General features: G+C 36.4%; 1 long non-coding RNA gene across 1 annotated transcript in view; it reads left to right on the forward strand.

Moving 5' to 3' along the window:
• Window positions 1–961: 961 nt before the first annotated feature.
• The window catches only part of LOC139701402 (uncharacterized), a 65,759-nt gene continuing 53,472 nt past the window's right edge, over window positions 962–13,248 (forward strand). The window contains exon 1 of the long non-coding RNA XR_011703961.1: window positions 962–1,435. This is a non-coding gene — a long non-coding RNA (uncharacterized lncRNA). The remainder of the gene's footprint in view (window positions 1,436–13,248) is intronic.

Below are 13,248 nucleotides of genomic sequence, written 5' to 3' on the forward strand. Positions count from 1 at the left end.
ATTTAAGCTATATTATGGCCAAAATCATCCTAGCTATCAAGATTTGGGCTAGTGAGAGCTGACACGCACATGCTTTTTCCAGGTTAACCATCTGCACATGCTCCTACAATCCTGCTGAGAGGCGCTTGTTGTGGTTTGGATCTGGAATGTTTCCCCAAAGACTGAAGTTTTGAAGCAATGTTCCAAAGTGGGGCATTTGGGAAGTGATTGAATCATGAGGGCTCTGACTTCATCAGTGGATTAATAATTTGATGGCATTTGTGGGAGGTGGTTGAAACTGTAGGAGGTGGGACCTGTTGTAGGAGTGGGTCCTTGGGAGCATTCACTTTGGGACTATATCGCATCCCTGGACCTTTCTCTGATTTCCAGCTATAATGAGTTAATCATAACTTTCCTCTGCTCTGACATTCTGCCATGATGTCCTGCGTCACTTCAGGCCCAAAGCAACAGAGACAGCCAAACATGGACGCTAAAACTGTGAGCCAAAGTAAGTCTTTCCTCCTCTAAGTTGTTTTTTTCATGTAGTTTGTCACAGCAAAGAAAAGATGACGAACATAGCACTCAAGCTATTATTTTAAAAAGAAATGGGAACTGTTCTCTCCTCTTCCTTTTTTGAAAGAATGTGAGAGAGATTAGCATGGACTCTTTAAATGTTTGGTAGAATTTACTCATGATACTATCTGGTCTTGAGCTTTTCTTTGTCGGAAGGTTTTTTGATTACTGGTTCAATCTCCTTACTTATTTCAGTCTATTTAGAGATTCTATTTCTTGATCATTTGGTCTTGGTATATTATATATTTCTAGGGATATATTCATTTCTTCTAAACTATCCAAATTTATTGGTGTATAATTGTTCACAGCAGTCTATTTGACCCTGTATGTTTCTGTGGTATCAGTTATAATGTCTCCTCTTTCATTCATCATTTTATTTATTTGAGTCTTCTTTTTTTCCTCAGTGACAGGAGTAAACATCAAGGATGAATAAACAACATGAATCAGCAAAAGGACTTGTTTTGGACTTGTTTTGGACTTTGCAGTGACTAAGTGACTTTTTAGTTGTAAACATGTTTTGGTTATAGGATGACTAGATAGTATGCCCATGTTAGATAAGTTGATGATGTAACTAGGTAGTGTGCTTATGTTAGATAAGTTAGACATAAACAAGTTTGTTGTAAACATATAGAGTATATAAGCGCGAGGGAAACTCCATGTATTTGCTCACAACTAACTCTCGTCGCCTGAGAGTAAGATCGTGCAGTTGTGTGCCAGCCACCTCGTGTATTGCTTTGTGTGGTGTGCGAATAAACCAGCATTTCAAAAGGCAATCGAGTTCGTGCTTGGTGTTCGCGTACGTCGCAGTCCGGGGTCCAGTGCAGATATCCGGAAGGGAACTCCTGGTAACCAGACAAGGCTGAGAAGCCGCTCGTGACACTCAGTAAGTCTAGCTAATGTTTTATCAATTTTGTTCATCTTATCAAAAACAAATACCTTTAGTTTCATTGATTTTCCTCTTGCCTTTCTAATCTCTATTTCATTTATTTTATAATTTCTTCAAGTGTGAAGTTCACTTGTTTACTTAAGATCTTTCTTTTTTTTTCCTGATATAAGCACTTATCAGTAAACTTCCTGTTAGTAATGCTTTTCTTCTCTCCTATAAGTTTTGGTATGTTGTTGCCATTTTTATTTGTCTTAAGATAGTTTTTGATATCCTGTTTGGTTTCTTCTTGGACCCATTGGTTGCTCAGGAGTGTGTTGTTTTATTTCACAAAATTTGTGAATTTTCTAAGATTCCTCCTATTGTTGATTTCTAGTTTTACCTCATTGTGGTTAGAAAAGAGAGATCTTATTGTTTCAGACCTCTTCAATTTGTTAAGACTTGTTTTGTGACCCAAAATATTATTTATCTTGATGTGTAGACTGTGTGCACTTGAAAAGAATGTGTATTCACTGTCATTCTACAGAATGTTCTGTATGTTTATTAGGTTAATTTGGTCTGTAGTGTTAGCCAAGCCTACGGTTTTCTTATTGATTTGCTGTCTGGATGAGCTATGCCTTGTTGAAAGTGTGATACTAATGTCCTTTAGCTTTATTATATACTGTCTGTTTCTCATTTCAATTCTGTAGACATTCGCTGTATGTATTTGGGTGATCCAGTGTTGGGTGCAGATATACTTACAATTGCTATATCCTCTCGATGAATTAACTCCTCTATCATCATAGTGACCTTCTTTGTCACATTTTGAATGAACGTCTAATTTGTCTATGTAAGTACAGCATCCTTGCTCTCTTTTGGTGTCCATTTGCATGAAATATCTTTTTTCCATTTCTTCATTCTCAGTCTACATGTATTCTTGTAGCTAAAGTGAGTCTCTTATAGGCAGCATTTTGGGGAATATCGTTTGTTTTATCTATACAAAGCCACTCTGCCTTTTGACTAGAGAATTCAATTCATTTTCATTTAGAGTAATTACTGAAAAGCAAGGAGTTACTGCTGTCATTTGGTTATTTTTACTGACCATTTTGGATAAGGCACCAAAAAAAAAAAAGCAACAAAGCAAATACATGCAAGTGGACCACATCAAACTTAAAAGCTTCTGCACAGCACAGGAAACAGGAAACAGCAAAATGAGAAGACCAGATACAGAATGGAAAATCATATACCCGACAAGAGGTTAATCTTCACAACTAATAATGAACTCACATAACTCAATAAAAACAAAACAAAACAAAAAGCAAATACCCTAACAAAAATGGGAAAGGACTGGAATAGAAAATTTTTCAAAGAAAATATACGGGGGTTGGGGTTGTGGCTCAGCAGTAGAGCGCTCTCCTAGCACGTGTGAGGCTCTGAGTTCGATCCTCAGCATCACATAAAAAATAAATAAATAAAATAAATGTAGTGTGTGTGTGTGTGTGTGTGTATAACATACAAGTCACCAATGGGTTTATGGAAAGTTACTCGAGTGACTATTATCAAAAAGATAAATGATAACAAATTGTTGTGATTTGGATATGAAGTGTCCCCCGAAAAGATCATGTTAGGTAAGGCAGGAATGTTCAGAGATAAAATGACTGATTATGAGACTATAATCTCATTAGTGGATAACACATTTGAATAGACACATATTTATGAATATATATTGCTTTTTATTAGAGCATCATAATTATTTATACATAATAGTTGTGCTCATTTGGACAAAATCATACAAGCCTGGAATTTGATTTCAATCCCCATCCTCCCCCTTTCCCTCCCCTCTTCCCTCCCTCTACACTACTGATTTCCCTTTTACTCTCTCTCTCTATTTATTTATTTATGTATTTATTTATTTTTGATTGGTAACTTTCTCCATACACATAAAAGTGACATTCACTTTGGGAGCTTGATTTTCTGAGTCTGTCTTATTTCACTTAGCACAATTTTCTCCATTTCCATTCATCTAATGGCAAATTCCATCATTTCATTCTTATTTATAGCTGAGTAAAACTCCATTTTGTATATATACGACATTTTCTTGATTTATTCATCTATTGATAGGCAACTGGGCTGATTTCATAATTTGGCTATTGTGAATTGTGCTGCTACAAATACTGATGTGACTCTACCACTACAGTATGCTGATTTTAGTTCTTTTAGATAAATACCATGCCGTGGGATAGCTGGGTCTTGTGATTTCATTCCTAGTTTTTTGGGAAGCTCCATGCAGCTTTCTAGAGTGGTCGTACTCATTTGCAGTCCCACCAACAATGTGAGAGTAACTTTTTCCCCATAACCTCACTAGCATTTATTATTATTTGTGTTCTTGATAATTGCAATTCTGAGCGGGAGTAAGATGAAGTCTTAGTTTAATGTTTGGTTTGCATTTTCCTGATTGCTAGATATGCTGAATGTTATTTTACATATTTGTCAGCAATTTGTGTTTCTTCTTTTGAAAAATATATTTTTGTTTATTTTGCCTATTTATTGGTTGGTTTTTATTGTTATTGTTTGTTTGTTTGTTTTTGTATGTGTGTGTGTGTTGATTATATATGCTAGATATTAATCCCTTGCAGGGAAGCAAAATTGTCTCCCATTTTATAGCCTTTCCCTTTATACTCTTCATGTTTCCTTTGTTGTGAAGAAGCTTTTAAATTTGATGCTGTAACACTTATTGATTCTTGGTTTTACTTTGTGAGCTTTAGGGGTCTTGTTGAGCAAGTTGGTGCCTGTACCTTTCTGATACTGGGTTGACCCTCTGCTTTCTTCTAGCAGATGCAAAATTTCTGGTCTAATACCTGAGGCTATCTTTTCTCCAATGCATATTTTTTGGTACCTTTGTCAAGTATCAGATGGTTTTAAGTGTGTGGGTGTGTTTCTGTGCCTTCTATTCTATTCCATTGGTCTTCATGTCTGTTTTGATGCCAATACCATGCTGTTTTTGTTTTTATAGGTCTGTAGCATAATTCAAGATTGGGTACTGTGGTGTGATGCCTCCTGTATCAGTCTTCTTGCTCAGAATTACTTTGGCTTTTCTTGGTCTCTTATTCTTTCAAATGAATTTAAGGATAGATTATTCTAATTCTGTAAAGAATGTCATTGGTATTTTGATGAGGATCTAATTAAATATGTATATTGCTTTTGGTAGAATGATCTTTTCAACAATATTAATTCTGCCTATCCAAGAACATGGGAGGTCTTTCCATCTCAGGGATTATATTTTGACCCTGGTTTCTCACTTTCTCTCCCTCTGATTCCTGGGAGCCAGGAGAAGCTTCCCATTGTCACTTCTTTCCACCATGATTTGTTCTGCCTCCTCATGCTCAAAATGATGGAGCCAGCTGACCATGGACTGAATCTCTGAAACTGTGAGCTCAAAATAAATCTGTTTCCTCCTCTAAATTGCTCTTGTTAGGTATTTTGATTACAGCTACAAAAATCTGACTAACACGCAAGTGTCGTTTAGAATGCAAGGAAAAGGAAAGTCTTGTACACTTTTAGTAATCATGTTAATTGGTACAATCATTACAGAAAACAGTGTGGAGGGTCCTACTATATGATCCAGAAATCCTACTTTTGGCTATATATTGAAATCAAATGAAATCAGTATCTTGCAGAGATCTCTACCCCTGTGTTTATTGCACTATAATTCATAATATCCAAGGTATAGAAACAATCTAATTGTACACTGATGGAGGGAGAGGTAAAGGAAATATGGGATATAGATATAGACATAGATGTAATGGAATATTATTCAGCCATTACAAAGAAGGAAATTCTGTCACTTGTAACAACATGGATGACCCTGAAGGATATTATGTTAAGTGAAATCTTCCAGACACAGAAAGAAAAATACTGCGTGATCTCACTTATATGTGGACTCTCAAAAAGTTAAACTCAGAAGCAGAAAGTAGAACCATGGTTTCTAGGGATTCGGGATGGGAGGATTGGGGAGATGTTGGACAACAGGTACAAACTTTCAGTTTCATTCTACTAATCAGATTGATTGAAAAAGTAAGATCCTACCTACAAAATATATATTTTTTAAGAAGAAACTTACTTTAAGTAAAAATACATATACAAGTTAAAACTAAAAGGATAGAAAAAAGTCCTAATCAAAGAAAACTGGAGAAGCTAAATTAATAGTAGACAAACTATACTTCTGAGCAAGAAACATTACCAGGAATAAAGAGGGTCAATGCATTATGTTAAAGGGATAAGTACCATAACGTTTCATTGCACAGGTCTTATAATATCTGAAAAAAAGTGAATCTCTCTTATTAATTTCCTTTTTCATAACTTTCTTTTTTTTTTTTTTTTTTGCAATTGGCAGAAGGGGGATTTATTGAACCAGCATGCTGGGGCTCCGTGCCCACTCAAGAAGGGAAAGCAGCCCAGAGCCCCGAGCAGGGGCTGAGCACTGCTTAAGTACACTTTTTGGGGAGGGCGGAGGGCTTTGTATACATCAGAACAAATCATCATGAGGCACGGGAAAATTGAACAACAACTCCTAAACATGATTAGTTCATTCATTGGCGGGAACAGGTCAGGCTGGAGTGATAGGTCATTCCTAAGGAGGGGGTTACATTTAAACTGATTGGTCCAGGCCCTGCAATGCCTACGTGCGACCACACAGAGCCCTTATTAAACAACCAAATAGTCAGGGGAAATATTTACTGGGCAGTTCCAAGCATTGTCTTAACAGCTACAGAAATTTCAGGTTTTGCAGGTAGCATAGAAACCTAACAATACCTAATCCTTTACATTTTAACTCAGACCTTGCAGCTTAGAAACTTTACAACACCTGGTCTTTTACCCTTTAACTTTTACACTTTAACTTCAATTTCTTTTACCCTTACATTCCCCACTCCTTTTTCTGACTACTTTTAATCTTAAAAGTAATGCATCACAATTATTGAAGGGTTTCACATTTCATGAGTTGTTTTGCGTTCCCTAGAATCATTTTCAGCATGGCCTCCATTTTAGATTCCATTCGGTATTAGACCCCAATTTATCTAACTACACTGACTACCTAACTTAAAATCTGGCTTTATTTCCCCCTCTAATTTGGGAACTCCTCACTGCTGTAAGGAAGGGGGGCGAAGAGAATCTTTCTGGCTTCTTCAGGCTGAAAAGGGACGGTGTGGGGCAAGCAGTTTGGAGTCCCCCTTTAAAAATATCGGGTCTATCGAGTGGTCCATGATAAAAGTCCAATTGAGAAGTATTAGGCTGGAGGGCCATTCGAGGGATAGGTGGTCTATAAGAGAAACAAGAATTTATTAATTTACTGGAACCATATTGATGCAGCAATAAATGTCACAGCACAGGAATATGCCAATGAGTATAATGGCCAAGACAGAGACTAACAATGTTTTTCACCAGGAAGTACCAAGAACCAGGAGCTAAGATATTGTTTCCACGACAAAGTTGCTGAGGACATGGCTTTTATCTGAGCATGTAAATCTTTAAGGACTTTTGTCACCTTGCCAGAAATGTCGGGGATGTAAACACAACAACTAACATTTAGGTTTACAGATGTCCTTTTCCTTTAAGATATAGTCTAATAATTTAATGTCATCTGATCTTGCAAAATCCTTTTACTAGTATGACCTGTGTCTAATAGAGAAACCTTTAATTCTGCTACTTAGGGCTGGATAACCATACTAGCAAACACCAAGCTTACCTGTGTAGGTTAGGAATATCTGTGGGCCTTAAACTAAAAACTACTCTGGCAGTTCCTTTTAATAGTTATCAGGCATTCCTGTCTGAGAATTTCTTTTGTAGCCTCCAGTTTACTTATTTTTGGAAGTTACATTTAACTATTATTATCATTTAAAATGTCCAGGAACAGCTGTGCTTTGGCTTTAACTATCTTTGCTAAGTGTTTAAGATGAAGCAAGTCAAACTGACTTTTGTTCTTATCTATTGTCAACAGTCAGCTGAGTTTCCCTGGGAGTCCTCGGGGAACTTCATAGCAGCTTCTCAGTTCTGCTAGTGCCATTTACCTTAGGATGGGTCCAGGCCTTGCTTGACCATGTGGCTTCCCTCGGAAGCATCAGGGATGTTTCCCCTTTTCTGATGACCCTCCTCTTCAAAGCAAATGCACCTCCACTGGTCTCATTAATCTCCCTGCTCAGGAGGTTATGTGGCCTAGAGTTGCAGAGCCCTTTGGAGAAGTCCCCTATTCCCTGATTCAGACTGACTCAGAGGGCAAGAGCCAAATTTTTAACTTTAAAACTTAATCTTAAACATCTAGCAAATAAGTTAACAGCCTTCTATTAAGAGCACTGGGCTTTAATGTCTATCTCTCTATCCTGTAGGTGATAACTCCTTCTCTTGAGTTGACCCAGGTTGTGAGTTCTTAAAGCAGTACCTCTTTAAAACATTAACAGGCAATCCTTAAACCATCTATAAGCAAACTACAAAACAAAACTAACTAGGGTAAAAACATATTTAGCTTACATAATAGCTACCTTGAATTCTGGCAGGGTTTTACATCATAATTCCCTATTTGAGATCCTAGTAATCTTGGCAAAAACCTACTTTTGGACACAACTTTAACTGTACTGAAATCTGGCTTACTTCTTTCATAGCCACTTTCACATGTAGTGAGATGGGACAGAGCCTTATCTCAAGTAAGGCAGGGCTCTAAATCTCAAGTACTATAGTTCTGAAGCTGATCATTTTACAAAGTTTACATAAATTGTTGTTCAAGTTTACATGAACATTAGCTAACACAACATAATATCACATTTAAAACATGAATTAAAGACTGAAAGCTTTTAACCTCTTGTAGAAAAGTAGCAATGTACTTTTGTGTTTTGCAATAAAACCTTCACACAGATTAGGCTCTCATTAACTTAAGAATACATTTAAATTGTATCTCAGTGTAAAAAGTAACATGGAACTGTACATATCTTATTGATAACAAGTCCAGTTGTAGAGCACAAATGATATAAACAAATCTCCAACATGTTTTTCTCTTAAGCCTAAAATTACCATACAACTTTAGAACACCAGCTTGATATAATGTTCTTTTGAAGCTTCTACCTTACAGACTTGTATACTTTTCAGTAGTCAGCTTCCCAAAAAGTTCATCTTCTGCTTGCAGTTGTTTCGAGTTTGAGCTCATAACTTTCTTTAAATGTCGTTAACATTTATTTTTCGTTAGATACTTTAGGATCATTTTTTCTCACTAAAGAAAACAATAGTGAATCTTATACTTTATGTTTGTCAATTAATATTTGAAAAATTGATATTTTATGATATTGTCTTTTTAATTCATTAAAAATACAGTTTTTCCACTTAATTCCTTTTAGTTCAGGAGTTATTTAGTAGGACACTTAAATTTTTCAAAGTAGAAGAAACGTAATTGCCATCCTTTGCTTATTTATATTTAATGTTATTAAATTTTGATGAAAGAATTTTGGCCAAGATATCTTTACTTTCTAAAATTTGCTAATGACTTTCTGGTTAAAATGAGAACAATTTTGAAAAAGGGGCTAAAAGCATGCAATGGAGGAAGGATTGCATCTTCAACAAATGGTGCTGGGAAAACTGGAAATCCATATGCAACAAAATGAAACTGAATCCCTTTCTCTCGCCATGCACAAAAGTTAACTCAAAATGGATCAAGGAGATTGATATCAAATTAGAGACACTGCGTCTAATAGAAGAAAAAGTTGGCTCCGATCTACATATTGTGGGGTCGGGCTCCAAATTCCTTAATAGGACACCCATAGCACAAGAGTTAAAAACAAGAATCAACAAATGGGACTTACTCAAACTAAAAAGGTTTTTCTCAGCAAGAGAAACAATAAGAGAGGTAAATAGGGAGCCTACATCCTGGGAACAAATTTTTACTCACACTTCAGATAGAGCCCTAATATCCAGAATATACAAAGAACTCAAAAAATTATACAAGAAGAAAACAAATAACCCAATCAACAAATGGGCTAAGACCTGAACAGACACTTCTCACAGGAGGACATACAATCAATCAACAAGTACATGAAAAAATGCTCACCATCTCTAGCAGTCAGAGAAATGCAAATCAAAACCACCCTAAGATACCATCTCACTCCAGTAAGATTGGCAGCCTTTATGAAGTCAAACAACAACAAGTGCTGGCGAGGAGGTGGGGAAAGGGTACACTTGTACATTGCTGGTGGGACTGCAAATTGGTGCAGCCAATTTGGAAAGCAGTATGGAGATTTCTTGGAAAGCTGGGAATGGAACCACCATTTGACCCAGCTATTCCCCTTCTCGGTCTATTCCCTAAAGACCTAAAAGAGCATACTACAGGGACACTGCTACATCGATGTTCATAGCAGCACAATTCACAATAGCTAGACTGTGGAACCAACCTAGATGCCCTTCAATAGATGAATGGATAAAAAAAAATGTGGCATTTATACACAATGGAGTATTACTCTGCATTAAAAAATGACAAAATCATGGAATTTTCAGGGAAATGGATGGCATTAGAGTAGATTATGCTAAGTGAAGCTAGCCAATCCCTAAAAAACAAATGCCAAATGTCTTCTTTGCTATAAGGAGAGCAACTAAGAACAGAGTAGGGAGGAAGAGCATGAGAAGAAGATTAACATTAAACAGGGACGAGAGGTGGGAGGGAAAGGGAGAGAGAAGGGTAATTGCATGGAAATGGAAGGAGAACCTCATTGTTATACAAAATTACATACAAGAGGAAGTGAGGGGAAAGGGGAAAAAACAAGGGGGAGAAATGAATTACAGTAGATGGGGTAGAGAGAGAAGATGGGAGGGGAGGGCAGGGGGGGATAGTAGAGGATAGGAAAGGCAGCAGAATACAACAGACACTAGTATGGCAATATGTAAAACAGAGGATGTGTAACTGATGTGATTCTGCAATCTGTATACGGGGTAAAAATGGGAGTTCATATCCCACTTGAATCAAAGTGTGAAATATGATATATCAAGAACTATGTAATGTTTTGAACAACCAACAATAAAAATTTAAAAAAAAAGAAAATGTTTCATGGACAACAGAAAAATTCTTCATTTATTAAACATAAAACCTTTGACTTTTGCATGATTCAATCATTGTCCTTACCTTTCTTTCGACCAGATCTATTGCTCTGAAAAACGTGAATTAGAATTTCTCAGAATGGTTGTGTTTTATCAACTTCTTGAATTTTTAATTGCATGTGGTTGCACATATTTAAAGCAATGCTACTTCACATACATAATTATTGCATATCTCCTTTGTAAATTGTCTCTTATTATTGCAGGATATTCTCCTTAAACCTGTTTCATGCTTTTACACTTTTATTCTACCTTGTCTGATCTTGTCCTTGCCATTCCTGATTTCTTTTTGCTTGCATTTTGTTTACTATCTTCATGACTTTAGTAGTGATATATAAATATCTGAGTTGACTTTTATTTTTTGCTGTATCCGAGGTTTCTATCTTTTCATGGATGAAATTATCTTCTTCATGTACAATCAAATAGCTGATGTACTCCTTTTCATCACTTTCATCTTTATCTTTACTATGTACTTTGATTTGTGGTTTTTTCATGTCCTTTTCATTGTTTTTGTTGGTATAATAATTTTTTGTCTTCTTGTTCATTTGAAAAATTTCACCCTCCTTTCCCATCCCTAATAGTTATTGTCTCTTTCCTGACATTTATGATCAAATATCTTCTTTGACAATTTTGTGAAAACAAGATCTTATCTGCCCAACTCAGGTATTATACTCGTCATTGCTCTGGCTCTTCAAAAAGACTGTCTCTAGAGTGTTATTAAGGGGCTGGTGGTGTGGTTCAGCAGTAGAGCACTTGCCTAGCATGTGTGAGGCACTGGGTTCGATCGTCAGCACCACATATAAATAAATAAATAAAATAAATGTATTGTGTCCAACTGCAACTAAAAAAAAAAGTGGATATTAATTACACATGCCTCATACAACCCCTCCCCTACAAAAGACAAGGCTATGAGACCTTCTTCTTGCTTTGAGTTTCCTTATTTATCTTTCCTCCATCCATAGGTTTTGCTGAGGTAATTTGATGTCTTAATTTCAACATGTTATTAGATATTTTCATTGAAGAAAATATACTCTCTTTCAAAAATCCAAATTCTCCCTGTATAACCCCAGCCACTCTTTATTTAAATTTTAGTGTATATTGCAAGATTCATTCTTCATCACTATTTTTATCTTTTTCTCAATCTTCTCTCTTAAGACCTGTTTGGAGTCTTTTCCAACTTGTCAAGAATTCTTTCTCAAACATTTACTTCAGATGGGGTACATGGCTCATTTATTCTCTGATAACTTTCAATCCTCTGTCAGGTGATACCTTGGCAGCAGAACTGATATTCAAATACTTAACCAGACATTGGCCAATCACTCGCAAAGGTGCTGGGTAGCAATTTTTCAGTTGTTGAATCCTGCACAATGTGTCCCTAGGAGGGGCAGGGAGGGATGGGAAGGGGTGGAGGCGCTTGGGGCCACAACTATTCCTATCTGATGTAGAAGTATTTCAATATTTTAACCAAAGATGTGGTTAAACCAGTAAGTTCTAGCTATGAAGCCATCCTGGGTATCATTTCCCTCCTGTCAGGAAACTAGATGTTATTTCACTGTAGTTTAGTTTTTAGTTCAACAGATGGCAAATGCCAATCTAATTTCTTTTCCTCTGAAAATAATTTTTTATGTCTTATGTCTTAAATAAGACTTTTCTTTAATTGGTGTATGTCTAGGTGTATGTGGGGTTTTCCCCCTTAAATTCTATATAAAAATTGGTGAACTTGAGCATTTTTCAGTTTTAAGAATTTCTTTAGGTCAGGGACATTTTTCTCCATTGTTTGATTTTTGTCTTTTTCCCATCTGTTATTTTGCCAAACCTTTTTTTTTTTTTACTCTTCTATTTAAAATGTGTGTGTGTGTGTGTGTGTGTGTGTGTGTGTGTGTGTATTTTAGGTCCACCAGAAAACTGAGCAGAAGGTACAGTGATGACCTACTTAACTCTTATCCCCACCCATGCACAACCTCCTCCACCCCACCCCCCCCATTTTGCATTTTGCATCAGAGTGGTATGTCTATTACAACAGACAATGTATCTTTGACACATCATTATCACCCTCAGCCCCAGGGTTCACTCTAGCTCTTGTGCATTTGGTCAAAAATATAATGAAAAATATAATCCATCACTATAGTACCATACACAGTGGTTTCACTTCCCTAAGCATCCTCTGTGCTCTGCCTGCTCAGCCCTCCCTCCCAGCACCCCTGTTTTTCACAGGTATTGTCTTTTGGCCTTACAAATCTTTTATTTTTTTTGTTCTTTCTTTCCATCTCTTTGCATTTTTTGCTTATATTTCAAGATATTGCTTTCATTTGATCATCCAGGAAATGCATTAGGATTTCTACAGTGAATGCTTTTTTCTTTCAATTTATCTATACATTTTAAATTTATGAAATCCTCTTTTCCAGACAGTACCTTGCATACTGTAATTGTGTTCCTATTCAAACATTTCTATTCTATAATACCTGTACATTCTATCTGTCCTATTTCTGGTCTCTCCCTGGCTACTAGTCTTCATAAATGTAATGCTGCATATCTTTGCCTGCTCATGATTTTATACACCCTTGGAATCCAGGTCTAGTTATATATTTTTATTCTAATTGGTTATACACGACAGTCTGGGTCTAGTTCTTAAGTGTGTCTTCAGCAGTAGTCATTCTGTGAACCGTGAGAAAAGATGTACCAGCAGTGAGTCATCAGTTCCTTCTCCAGGA

Source organism: Marmota flaviventris, chromosome 12 (genome assembly GCF_047511675.1).
Source record: "Marmota flaviventris isolate mMarFla1 chromosome 12, mMarFla1.hap1, whole genome shotgun sequence".
In the NCBI taxonomy this organism is placed as follows: domain Eukaryota; kingdom Metazoa; phylum Chordata; class Mammalia; order Rodentia; family Sciuridae; genus Marmota; species Marmota flaviventris.